This window comes from Lissotriton helveticus, chromosome 9, assembly GCF_964261635.1.
Source record: "Lissotriton helveticus chromosome 9, aLisHel1.1, whole genome shotgun sequence".
NCBI lineage: Eukaryota > Metazoa > Chordata > Amphibia > Caudata > Salamandridae > Lissotriton > Lissotriton helveticus.
In genome coordinates, this window is record NC_136070.1 from 620,483,523 (window position 1) to 620,497,595 (window position 14,073).

Genomic DNA, 14,073 nt, shown 5'->3' on the forward strand with positions numbered 1-14,073 from the left:
ATCTTCGTCAGGGGAAGTGCTGTATAAAATAATACCGTATATGAAAAAAGTAATACTATATACATATTTCTGAAATATTGTCATCAAACCTCGATTTGTGCTCATGCACTACACAATAAGTGAACACACAACCTGTTTACTCATACAGATGCATTATCTTACTTTGTCCAAGCATGCCAGCTACCCAAACAATTGAATGATAATTACTACTGTGGTATGCCCTATACATGCCACCACGTTTAGTCTAGTGCACCCAACGTCCGTGTCACATGGACAAGTGACATATGTGAAAAAATGTATGATGAACGCACCCTCCAAACGGGTACTATATCACCTTTACTCAAATTCCGCTAGTAGACAACTGTTCCTAAAAACAAAAAAACAACAAAAGGGAACTACCGTAAATATGCCAATACTAAATATAATGTGCCTCTAATCACCCTGTGCAAACCAACTACTTACTTCCTGCTGAAAATACAAAAGACTCGAAACTTCTGTTTGACTGCTGCTCTGCCTAAGGGACAAAAACAACCCTTACTCTATGCGTTTTTACATATCCTTGTTGTTCAAAAACATAATAGTCCTATACCGTAATGGCACTCGCCCTATACACTACCTTAATCTCCTAGCCGATTCATGGACACTGTCTACGACGTCTGTTCGAGTTTGTGTGAAAACGCCGAGCATCGGCACGGCATGCCGGGACGTTATTTACTAACGCCCGATATCAACAACGGACTGGTGTCCCCGCCCCCTTACTCGCAACCTCCCTTCAATATCGTAATGCTTCAACGATGCTCATACACATGTGATGTAGAAATATTATGATGTTATAAATGTTTCTTGTCGTATTTCAGAACAAAAAATGGTCCACGTCCATTTAATAATAAACACGAGCACCCAAACAGTGTTGATAGAAAGAGGACTATAACTTACGAGAGGGCTATATCACCAAACTACTCTAGTCTCTCTACTCATTTTCTATGCAGCAAATACAAAAATGTCCTCATGACAACTAAAATAGATAACCAACAAGTGTGTATGTTAATAAAATAACAATGTGTAAAAAAATGTGTAAAAAAATAATAATATAATATAAAAAATATAAAAAAAGTCACGTGTACACAAGCGTTGGTGGCGCTTAACCAAAACTTAATCCTGTATTGACATCTCGCATATGACCACAGGAACATGAATCATAGTTTATACATCATATATTTATAAATAACACGCAAATTCAATTTTATCATTCAGCCCACCCGGTTTAACGGTGTTAAGAAGCCTCATCCAGAATGTCTCTCTTTGGGCTATTCGCACGTTGGGATCCACATGGGGCTCAACCAACACCTGCTCTAGTACAGTATATCTCAGTTGGGGGATGGTGTGTTGCCTCTCTCTCCAATGTTGCGCCAAACTTGATTTCTCGTTCCCTAACCTTATGTTTGACTTGTGCTCAGTGAGCCTGATCTTGATTTTCCTTGTAGTGCGGCCTACATATACAAGGCCGCACGGACACTTAATGGCATATATAACTCAGCTCGTATTACAATCAGAAGTGTGTCTGAGTTTAATCTGTTTCCCTGTATGCGGATGTGTAAATGTGTCTCCCATTAGTACGTTTCCACAGTGTCCGCAATTGAAACATTTGCGCATCCCCTTAGCCTTTTCCTGAATTGCCTTCGTTTCTTTATGTTTCAACAGTTCCTTAAGATTTTTGGATCTTGACAGTGCAAATATCGGTGTGTCAACGAATACTGTTCTACAGTCTTCTTCCTGCTCGATTAGCTCCCATCTCCTCAATATGCATTTCTTGATCTTAGGCGCAAGCGTAGATTGCTTTAAAACACATACTTCTCTCCTTGACGATGTTTTCTGAACTTTTTTCAGTAAAACTTCTTGTGTTTTTGATGCAACTTTCAATTTTGCTTCAGCCAATACCTTATCTGGGTATCCTCTGTTGCTGTATTGTTGCGCCATTTCTTCTATGTCCTCAGTAGCCTGTGTTTCATCACTGCTAATCCTCTTAATTCTGATGAACTGTGAAAATGGCAAATGATTCTTCAAATTTTGGGAGTGAAAACTAGAGTAGTGCAGGGCATTGTTTCTGTCGGTCGGTTTCTTGAATAGTTTGGTTGTGATTTGATCTCCCAGCTTTGTTATAGTGATATCCAAAAAGTTTATGGTGTTCCGATCAATGTGGTTAGTGAACTTGATCCTAGGATGACGTCCATTCAGAATTTCAATGGCCTCTTCCAGCTGTGTCTTAGTCCCTTGCCAGACTATCAGTATATCATCTATGTAACGAACATACAGTTTTAGATGTTCCGTCCAATTCGAGTTTTCCAAAATGTGAGAGTGTTCAAACTTGGCCATAAAGATATTTGCGTACGCAGGCGCCCCCGTAAAACCCATGGAGGTTTCTGTCTTTTGAAGATAGAACTTGGATTGCCACGAGAAATAACCATGATAAAGGCAAAATTGTAAAATCTCCAGTAAAAAGATGTTCAGTGACTCTTCATATTCACTCCTTAACAACATCCACTCCACTGCTTCTATACCCTCCCCATGGGGAATTGACGTATACAGTGCGGTCACGTCGAATGTAGCCAACCATGTTTCGCTCTCGCTGGATATTGCTAAATTAGCAAGCTTATTGAGACAATCCGTCGTATCCTGTATGTATGATACCCACTGTTGCACCAGTGGTTGCAAATAGTAATCAAGAAATTTTCCTATTGGTGGCTCGTGGAGCGAACCACATCCTGCCACAATGGGGCGGAAGGGAGGGTCTCGGGCATCTTAGTGCAGTTTTGGTAGCATGTAGATATGAGGTCTTTTCGGATATTCAGTAATTAGATATCTGAGAGTCTTTTCATTGATCCATCCAAGGTCCTTTGCTTTCTTAAGAATGTCAAGTAATGTGGTTTGAAACGTAACAGTAGGGTCTGTATCCAGAGCAATGTAGGTGTCAGTGTCGTCCACATGGGATGAGACTTTTTGGTTGTAGTAAGTAGTGTCCATAACCACAAGGGCACCTCCCTTGTCTGCCGCTTGAAATGTTAAATCCTGGTTGTTACTCAATGCCTTTAGAGTTGTCAATTCTTTTTTCGTTAAGTTCATGTTCTTGGGTACATTCTTGTGTGTCTCTACCAGATCTTTCTTGACCAATAACTCAAATAAATCCAAAGTTTTATGTGATGTGGGAGGAATAAAAGTACTCTTTGGTTTAAACACCCTAGCCGATGCATCGGTATCCGGCACTTGGGGTACATGATGAAAGAACCATCTTAAACAAAGTTTCCTCATGAATTTATATAGAGCTATTTCCGTCTCTAGTGGTTTGGTGTTGTACGTAGGTACGAAAGACATTCCTTTGTTAAGAACTTTCAGTTGACTGTCCGTAAGTTCCGTACTTGAGATGTTTACCACCAGTTCTCCTAGCGGTGTCTCCCCTTTGCCTTGGGCTTTTTTTGTTGTTGAGCCTTTTCCCCTTCTGACCCGTTTGTTTTGTTTAGTTCGTCCTCTTGTGGAGGATGGTTGCTCCTCTGGCCTGCCTCTAAAAAAGGCTCCCTAGTGGTCTCACTGGTGGATGCTCCATTTCTAGTCATTGATGTAGTGCTTGTGGTTGATACTGGCGGTCTGTTATTTATTTATTTATTTATTTATTTATTTATTTAATATATTTGTAGAGCGCGAAACCTGTCACCCAAAGGGCATCCTGGCGCTTTGATCAAGGAACCGTGCACTTTAACCGCTCAGGCCGATTATGGGAATAAGTACGTTTTTAATGCTTTCCTAAACGGAAGATAGTCCTTGTAGCTCCTCAGAGAAAGTGGGAGGGAGTACCACAGTTTGGCCGCTGCCACGCTAAAGGAGCGACCACCCATCCTCACTCTATGAAACCTTGGAACCACCAGGAGGTGAGCCGATGAAGAACGAAGGAGCCGTGGAGCCGAGTACCACGCGAACATGTTTTGCAAAGGAATGGGGCCCAAAAGGTGTACCACTTTAAACACCAAGCATGCAGCTTTAAATTGTACCGCAAGCCTACCAAGAGCCAGTGTAGGTCTCGTAGAGCAAGAGTGGAAGAGCTGGACCTAGGGCGGGAAAGAGCCAGCTTGGCGGCCATGTTCTGCACCCGTTGTAACCTCCCCAGCAGATTTTTTGGAGCCTCCAGAAGAAGCCGGTTGCAATAGTCGAGACGACTTAGTATGGTCCCACGGACTACTTCCGGCCTGGCTTGAGCGGGGAGAAGGGGCAGAACTTTGCGTAGCATGCGTAACAACATCATACACGTGGCGGTGGTTTTATTAACGTGTATGTCAAGTTGTAAGTTAGGGCCAAACATTACCCCCAGGTTACGAGCTGATTCCGCTGCCAGCACTGGTTCAGGGAAGGTACTGGGCCAAAAATTCTCAGGGAGTGCCCGTGGAATCCGGTCGGTGGAACAGTGGAGCACCTCCGTCTTCGAGCTATTAAATTGCAGGGAGTTAGCTCGCAACCAGTCCGCTGTAGCTGCCATGCAGCGATGGAAAGTGTCCAGCGAGACCGCATTGTTCCCTTCCAGAGAGAAGACCAGCTGGGTGTCATCGACATAATTAAATGCCGAGACACCGAAAGATTTAATTAGCTGGACTAGAGGGCGGAGGTACAGGTTGAACAATATAGGGCTGATGGCCGAGCCCTGAGGAACCCCCTGTCCTATACTCCTTGGCTCAGAGCTAAATGGCGGAAGTGAAACCAACTGTTGCCTGCCACCACGATAGGAAATCAGCCAATCTCTAGCCCCCTCAGTGACCCCGCATTCCTCCAGCCTCCTGACCAGGGTCCGATGGCAGACCGTGTCGAACGCGGCCGACATGTCGAGCAGCACTAAAAAGGCTGCCCGACCACTGTCGACACGCAAACGAAGGTTGTCCAACACGGTCACCAGCGCGGACTCCGTCCCGTGTCCGTGTTAGGAAGGGTGTCCTGCTCGGTAACCACACTTTCTTCTGAAGAGGCCTGTGGTTTCTTGAAAGGGCGTCTCTGGGCGTAAACCTCTGCCCACGTATAAACTTCATCCAGTTTATAATCTATCGTATTTATTTATTTATGGTCTTATATCGCGCCTGAATAGACCCCCGACGGGGTATCTCCGCGCTTTTGTCTGGTGGAAGAACATGGAATGTGCAGATACGAGCTCAAGAGTGACTGAGTGGGGGTGGTCAAAATTAACCATTTGTGAAAAGATGGGTTTTAAGAGTTTTCCGGAAGGTCAGATGGTTAGTGATTTGTTTCAATGTCTGGGGGAGAGAGTTCCAGAGAGCTGGACCTGTGTGTGCCAGGGCTCGGCCTCCCTGTCTAGATTTTTTTATTCTGGGCACTTGCAGCAGCTGAAGGTTACTTGAGCGTAATGATCGCCCGGGGACATAGGGTTGAAAGATTTTAGTCAGGTATTTTGGCCCCAATCCTATCAGGCATTTGTGAATGGAACAAAGAGTTTTAAACTGAGCGCGTTGCCGCACAGGGAGCCAATGTAGTTCTATAAGCAGAGGTCGGGAGGGAGTTCTAGGTGGAGCATTTAGAACTAACCTCGCCGCCGTATTTTGGACTACTTGCAGTTTGGTGAATTGGCCTTCATTGGATGATAGGAGAAGGCCATTGCAGTAGTCCAATCTGCTTATGACTAATGCCTGAACTAGGGTCTTTCTGTGCGTGTCTGGGAGGTATGGGAACACTCTTCTCAGAAGTCCAATGGCCCGGAAACATGTACCGGCAACTTGGTTAACATGATCTTTAAATGTTAGGGCTTGATAGAATAATACCCCCAAGTTTTTCACGGTCTGTTTCGGAATAGGAACAGGTCCTAGTTCTAAAGGCCACCACTCATCAGACCATAGTTTCCCCGCATCCCCAAACAGCAACACTTCAGTTTTGCCCACATTACATTGGAGGCAGTTCTTAGCCATCCACTCTGATACTGCCCTCATTCCATCTGCAAAAGATTGTTTTAAGGCAGGTGTAAAGGTTTTGAAAGGGAACAGGAGTTGAGTGTCATCGGCGTATGACACCGGGGTGAACCCAAAGGACCTCACCAAGTTGGCCAGGGGGGCCACGTACACATTAAATAATGTTGGGCTTAGGCATGAGCTCTGTGGCACTCCCCTGGTGAGCTCCCTAGAGATGGATTTATGGGAGCCCAGCCTGACTTCCTGAGAGCGGCCAGAGAGAAAACTCTCCATCCAGGACAGCGCTGTACCCCCCAATCCCACCTCCTTTAGACGACCGAGAAGCACTTCATGAGACACCGTATCAAAGGCAGCGGATAGATCCAGCAGCACCAGAATCATAGACCCCCCTTCATCCAGTGTCATCCTGATGTTATTGGTCACTGCTTGGAGGGCTGATTCGGTGCTGTGGTTTGGCCTGAACCCAGATTGAGATTGGTCCAGGCCATCCGTTGCCTCGATATAGTTTGAAAGGTGGGTATTAACGTGCTTCTCAGTCATCTTCCCAATGTGTGGTAGGAGGGAAATGGGCCGCAGGTTGGGGAGATCTGTCCAGGGAGAGGCCGACTTTTTCCTTATAGGGTTCACCACCGCAACCTTCCATTCCCTTGGGACTTGACCTACCGCCAGCGAGATGTTCATCACTGACTGTATGGAGGGTCCCAGAAGGGTGATTAGGGGGGGAGCATTTTAGCTGGAAGGAAGTCGTTGGGAGACCCAGTTTTTACATGATTGATGAGAAGTGGCAGATCAAGATTACTAACTGGTGGGAAAAAGAGTAGTGAATTATTATTTTTATTCTGGTTTGGCAGACCTGTAGGGAGAGGAAACGTAGTTCCAGCACCGTTGGACGCTAGGATTTTATTATAAATGAGGTTGATTTTGTCCTCAAAGAATATGGAGTTCTCCTCGCATAGAACTTGGGAAAATTCGTCAGGGCTCTCACTAGCTGTGGGTTTTACAAAACTCTGTAATATTTTGAACAGCTCCTTAGGACAATTACCGGCCTCTGCTAATTGTAGGGAAAGAGAGTTCTTCCTAGCTTGTTTTATATTTTTATAGTATGTTAACTGGGCCTTTTGGAAAATAGTCCTTTTTTCTTCAGTTTTTGATTTCCTCCATGCTTTTTCTAAACGCCTGCATTTCTGTTTCTCTTCCCTAAGATCTGGTGAATACCATTTTTCTTGCTTAGTTGAGAGATATTGTTTGTGAGATTTTAGTGGGGCCAGAGTGTCGATGGCTAATTTTAGCGATTTGTTGAATTTCCCTAAAGCAGTATCAGCCGTGTCTTCGTCGGTGAATATAGGTTGTATCCATTTATCCAGCAAATTTTCCACTGATATTTTATGCCATTGACGGCGCAGTATTGGCGGGGCCAGTTTCCTTTTCATGGGTTTTGTTGGGCCAGTCAGGAGGATAAACTCTATCAAAAAGTGATCGGACCAGAGAATTTCTTTGGCCGGGAGGCATTGTATTTTTGAACAGTTGTAAAATATTAAGTCAAGGGTGTGTCCACCTATGTGGGTTGCGCCAATATTTATTACTTTTAACCCTAGAGTGGACAGATCTGATTTAAGTGAAATTGTTTCCGGGTGTGCTGGTTTATCCAGATGTATATTAAAATCTCCAAGGAGGATAAAGTCCTCCTTAGCTTTAAAATGTGGGGCTAAGAACTCCAACAAGGATAGGGCAAAATCTGGTTTGGATCCTGGAGGGCGATAAACCAGAGCACCTTTCCAAAAGATATGACCCTCCAATTTGATTTTGAAAATCATTATTTCCAATTGGGGGTTTAACCTTTGGTCTATGATGGCTACATTTAATGCGTCCTTATATATGATGGCTAAGCCACCACCTGTCTTATTAGTTCGGTCAAGGTGAATTATTTTAAAGCCTGTGGGGACCCCTAGAGTAACAGCTGTGACTGTGTGGGGTTTCATCCATGTCTCGGTGAGAAAGCATATGTCAGGCTTCATGGTGTTAATAAGATCCCATAACTCTGTTTGATGTTTAGGGAGGGACCGAACATTTAAAAGGAAGCAATTTAATCCCCCCCTTTTTTTGGGAGCATTGTTTGTAGTGCTCATCCTGACGGGTAGGGATTGAAAGCGGCATAGTTGGCATGAAAAGCAACCCTCAAGGTGTGAACAAGGGATGCGTGTGCCGCAGCTTTCTCTGGGTTGTAAATCGAGAAGAGTTTTGGCAGAGTATGTTATGCTCCTTATACCTGTGATGCCTGCATGGTTGGTTGAAGAATCCATGGCCTCTGAGCCTCGTCCTGTCGCGGACTTTGGCTGGTCTTCGGCGTTGCTGCGGCGCCGCTGTGCGCTAGAGGGGGGCGATGGCTAAATAGGCCAGCAAAACGCAGCCACTAGAGCGCTAAGCGCTCAGGAAGTGCCCCAATAGGAAGTGCCTGGCTCTCCCTGACCCGCCCTCCGCGCAACGGTATTGGCTACCGCGTAGGAACGGGGCGGGCAGGAGACAAAGACGAGCCCAGGCTTCCCTCAGGTGAGAGTTTCCTCCCCCCCTTGTAGTCAGGAGCGAAGGGAAATACTGGTAACGACCAGCAGATAGCCAGCAAGAAAGGTGTTGGTGCAATGAGTGTAGGTAAAGTGGTATTTAAACATTTTAAAAGTACAGGAAATATAAAATTTGTTCCGTTTTCAAAATACAGGTATCAACATCGTTTTTCAATCAACAAATGTTAAACATGTCCAGCAGGTAATCTCCTTACACTCGCACACAACAATTAATGAGCTCAGCACGGGGCACGAAAGTTATTACTTCCAGCAGACAAGCGGAATGGGGACTCTGCCACCGTCACCCTTCCTCCCTCCCTCCCTCCCTTCACACTAATCATGAATGGTTTATTGAATTTAAAAAGCATTGGTTTCAGGGCGATTCTTAGTCCTCGTGGGATCCGTTTAACCCGGTGGTACTGAATAAGCGTGGAGGCATGTAGCCTTTGATTCACCTCCTTTCTAAGAGTATATTGCAATTGCTTGAGAATTTTGCTGGTTGCGCCTGGAGCTGCTTGAAAAGCCCTGTTTTTTTTAATCAAAGAGTATATACTCGTTGCATCTTCATCTGTGTAGCCTTTCACTTCAGCTTGGTTGGCCGTTAAGTGCTAAGAATCGCCCTGAAACCAATGCTTTTTAAATTCAATAAACCATTCATGATCAAATGGTATTCGATTTTAAATAAGTGCTCGCTCGATCTCATACTTCCAATCATAGAGGAGCTGTCGGACATCCTTAAAGAACTAGCTACTGAGATCCAGGACTTGAAGACTAACCTGGAATCACGGATGACAAAGGAGGAGCTAGATCAAGCGCTTAAAGACATCAATGAAACCATAGACGCACATGAAAAAGAGGTACACGAGAGGAAGTTGAGGAAGTTTCGTAGAGATACGATAGATTATAAACTGGATGAAGTTTATACGTGGGCAGAGGTTTACGCTCAGAGACGCCCTTTCAAGAAACCACAGGCCTCTTCAGAAGAATGTGTGGTTACCGAGCAGGACACCCTTCCTAACAGACCGCCAGTATCAACCACAAGCACTACATCAATGACTAGAAATGGAGCACCCACCAGTGGGACCACTAGGGAGCCTTTTTTAGAGGCAGGTCAGAGGAGCAACCATCCTCCACAATAGGACAAACTAAACAAAACAAACGGGTCAGAAGGGGAAAAGGCTCAACAACAAAAAAAGCCCAAGGCGAAGGGGAGACACCGCTAGGAGACCTGGTGGTAAACATCTCAAGTACGGAACTTACGGACAGTCAACTGAAAGTTCTTAACAAAGGAATGTCTTTCGTACCTACGTACAACACCAAACCACTAGAGACGGAAATAGCTCTATATAAATTCATGAGGAAACTTTTTTTAAGATTGTTCTTTCATCATGTACCCCAAGTGCCGGATACCGATGCATCGGCTAGGGTGTTTAAACCAAAGAGTACTTTTATTCCTCCCACATCACATAAAACTTTGGATTTATTTGAGTTATTGGTCAAGAAAGATCTGGTAGAGACACACAAGAATGTACCCAAGAACATGAACTTAACGAAAAAAGAATTGACAACTCTAAAGGCATTGAGTAACAACCAGTATTTAACATTTCAAGCGGCAGACAAGGGAGGTGCCCTTGTGGTTATGGACACTACTTACTACAACCAAAAAGTCTCATCCCATGTGGACGACACTGACACCTACATTGCTCTGGATACAGACCCTACTGTTACGTTTCAAACCACATTACTTGACATTCTTAAGAAAGCAAAGGACCTAGGATGGATCAATGAAAAGACTCTCAGATATCTAATTACTGAATATCCGAAAATACCTCATATCTACATGCTACCAAAACTGCACAAAGATGCCCGAGACCCTCCCTTCCGCCCCATTGTGGCAGGATGTGGCTCGCTCCACGAGCCAATAGGAACATTTCTTGATTACTATTTGCAACCACTGGTGCAACAGTGGGTATCATACATACAGGATACGAAGGATTGTCTCAATAAGCTTGCTAATTTAGCAATATCCAGCGAGAGCGAAAAATGGTTGGCTACAATCTACGTGACCGCACTGTATACGTCAATTCCCCATGGGGAGGGTATAGAAGCAGTGGAGTGGATGTTGTTAAGGAGTGAATATGAAGAGTCACTGAACATCTTTTTACTGGAGATTTTACAATTTTGCCTTTATCATGGTTATTTCTCGTGGCAATCCAAGTTCTATCTTCAAAAGACAGGAACCTCCATGGGTTTTACGGGGGCGCCTGTGTACGCAAATATCTTTATGGCCAAGTTTGAACACTCTCACATTTTGGAAAACTCGAATTGGACGGAACATCTAAAACTGTATGTTCGTTACATAGATGATATACTGATAGTCTGGCAAGGGACTAAGACACAGCTGGAAGAGGCCATTGAAATTCTGAATGGACGTCATCCTAGGATCAAGTTCACTAACCACATTGATCGGAACACCATAAACTTTTTGGATATCACTATAACAAAGCTGGGAGATCAAATCACAACCAAACTATTCAAGAAACCGACCGACAGAAACAATGCCCTGCACTACTCTAGTTTTCACTCCCAAAATTTGAAGAATCATTTGCCATTTTCACAGTTCATCAGAATTAAGAGGATTAGCAGTGATGAAACACAGGCTACTGAGGACAAAGAAGAAATGGCGCAACAATACAGCAACAGAGGATACCCAGATAAGGTATTGGCTGAAGCAAAATTGAAAGTTGCATCAAAAACACAAGAAGTTTTACTGAAAAAAGTTCAGAAAACATCGTCAAGGAGAGAAGTATGTGTTTTAAAGCAATCTACGCTTGCGCCTAAGATCAAGAAATGCATATTGAGGAGATGGGAGCTAATCGAGCAGGAAGAAGACTTTAGAACTGTATTCGTTGACACACCGATATTTGCACTGTCAAGATCCAAAAATCTTAAGGAACTGTTGAAACATAAAGAAACAAAGGCAATTCAGGAAAAGGCTAAGGGGATGCGCAAATGTTTCAATTGCGGACACTGTGGAAACGTACTGATGGGAGACACATTTACACATCCGCATACAGGGAAACAGATTAAACTCAGACACACTTCTGATTGTAATACGAGCTCAGTTATATACGCCATTAAGTGTCCGTGCGGCCTAGTATATGTAGGCCGCACTACAAGGAAAATCAAGATCAGGCTCACTGAGCACAAGTCAAACATAAGGTTAGGGAACGAGAAATCAAGTTTGGCGCAACATTGGAGAGAGAGGCAACACACCATCCCCCAACTGAGATATACTGTACTAGAGCAGGTGTTGGTTGAGCCCCATGTGGATCCCAACGTTCGAATAGCCCAAAGAGAGACATTCTGGATGAGGCTTCTTAACACCGTTAAACCGGGTGGGCTGAATGATAAAATTGAATTTGCGTGTTATTTATAAATATATGATGTATAAACTATGATTCATGTTCCTGTGGTCATATGCGAGTTGTCAATACAGGATTAAGTTTTGGTTAGGCGCCACCAACGCTTGTGTACACGTGACATTTTTTTATATTTTTTATATTATATTATTATTTTTTTACACATTTTTTTACACATTGTTATTTTATTAACATACACACTTGTTGGTTATCTATTTTAGTTGTCATGAGGACATTTTCGTATTTGCTGCATAGAAAATGAGTAGAGAGACTAGAGTAGTTTGGTGATATAGCCCTCTCGTAAGCTATAGTCCTCTTTCTATCAACACTGTTTGGGTGCTCGTGTTTATTATTAAATGGACGTGGACCATTTTTTGTTCTGAAATACGACAAGAAACATTTATAACATCATACTATTTCTACATCACATGTGTATGAGCATCGTTGGAGCATTACGATATTGAAGGGAGGTTGCGAGTAAGGGGGCGGGGACACCAGTCCGTTGTTGATATCGGGCGTTAGTAAATAACGTCCCGGCATGCCGTGCCGATGCTCGGCGTTTTCACACAAACTCGAACAGACGTCGTAGACAGTGTCCATGAATCGGCAAGGAGATTAAGGTAGTGTATAGGGCGAGTGCCATTACGGTATAGGACTATTATGTTTTTGAACAACAAGGATATGTAAAAACGCATGGAGTAAGGGTTGTTTTTGTCCCTTAGGCGGAGCAGCAGTCAAACAGAAGTTTCGAGTCTTTTGTATTTTCAGCAGGAAGTAAGTAGTTGGTTTGCACAGGGTGATTAGAGGCACATTATATTTAGTATTGGCATATTTACGGTAGTTCCCTTTTGTTGTTTTTTTGTTTTTAGGAACAGTTGTCTACTAGCGGAATTTGAGTTAAGGTGATATAGTACCCGTTTGGAGGGTGCGTTCATCATACATTTTTTCACATATGTCACTTGTCCATGCGACACGGACGTTGGGTGCACTAGACTAAACTTGGTGGCATGTATAGGGCACAGTAGTAATTATCATTCAATTGTTTGGGTAGCTGGCATGCTTGGACAAAGTAAGATAATGCATTTGTATGAGTAAACAGGTTGTGTGTTCACTTATTGTGTAGTGCATGAGCACAAATCGAGGTTTGATGACAATATTTCAGAAATATGTATATAGTATTACTTTTTTCATATACGGTATTTTTTTATACAGCATTTCCCCTGACGAAGATGTGTAGGCATCGAAATGCATTGGGAGTCGTCGCAAGTTCTGATGGAATTGCCTATTTGTATTTGCATTAGTTTGGCATTTGTTAGGCATAAGTGAATAATATTTTCAATGAAATCAATTGTTAATATGTTTGCGAAAGAAGGCTGAAAAAACTATGCTTTTTTAAAAATCAATATAGTAATCTATGAACTTCAACTTATTGTGATTATTTCTGTTGTTCATCTGAGTAATGATGGTCTAATACAAATCAATGAATGTTTAATTTAACACTTTTACATTAAGACAAATGATATAAATGAGTGGTTAAAATTTTTTTTTTGCACCTGAGCAAGTTCGAACAGTGCACTCCTGCACTAGACATAGTTGTGTCTGAGTGTGCAGTTAATTTTAGAGACCTGGCAGGGGATAGTCAGGTAGCAGGTCTGCACCGATTTTTTAAAAATTAAAGTAAGGATCAAAAACAGTGGTGTGCAGGTTACACACACATCTTCTTTCTCTTGTAAAGTGTGGCATCTATTTAGCCAAAAATGCATTATTCTGCCAATTCGCAATATGGCGGAATCCTTCACTGGGTGTGTGGAGGTTCCTAGCCCAACCCAGAGATGTGGCTACCTGGGGGCTGCAAACTCTCTGAAAAAAACGGTTTTCTAGTGGCTTCTCCCTTGGTACCTGCGATACCAGCCTGTTTGCTAAATCAAAAAAGCAGGCCCTGCCAAGTGTAGCTATCATCATTTACCCTTCAAAGGTAGCTTCCCCTTTGAAGCTCGCCTTTTGGGCTCACACCCACTCTGGCCATCCTGCCAGGAGGAGGTCACAACTCTTCCTTCGGTAGGCCCTTTGTTCTCCTACCTGAGAGTCAATCTGACCTCTCCCCATGAAGGCAGAAGGCTGTCTCAAGGACAGCAGCATGTG

The 14,073-nt window shown here is 43.5% G+C and overlaps 1 protein-coding gene and 1 long non-coding RNA gene across 6 annotated transcripts in view; one reads left to right on the forward strand and one right to left on the reverse strand.

Moving 5' to 3' along the window:
• The window catches only part of LOC144781694 (cytochrome P450 2G1-like), a 424,926-nt gene that overhangs the window by 278,666 nt on the left and 132,187 nt on the right, over window positions 1-14,073 (forward strand). The window lies entirely within an intron of this gene.
• Window positions 1-14,073, reverse strand: part of LOC144781698 (uncharacterized) — a 572,082-nt gene that overhangs the window by 175,078 nt on the left and 382,931 nt on the right. The gene's annotated exons all lie outside the window — the stretch shown is intronic.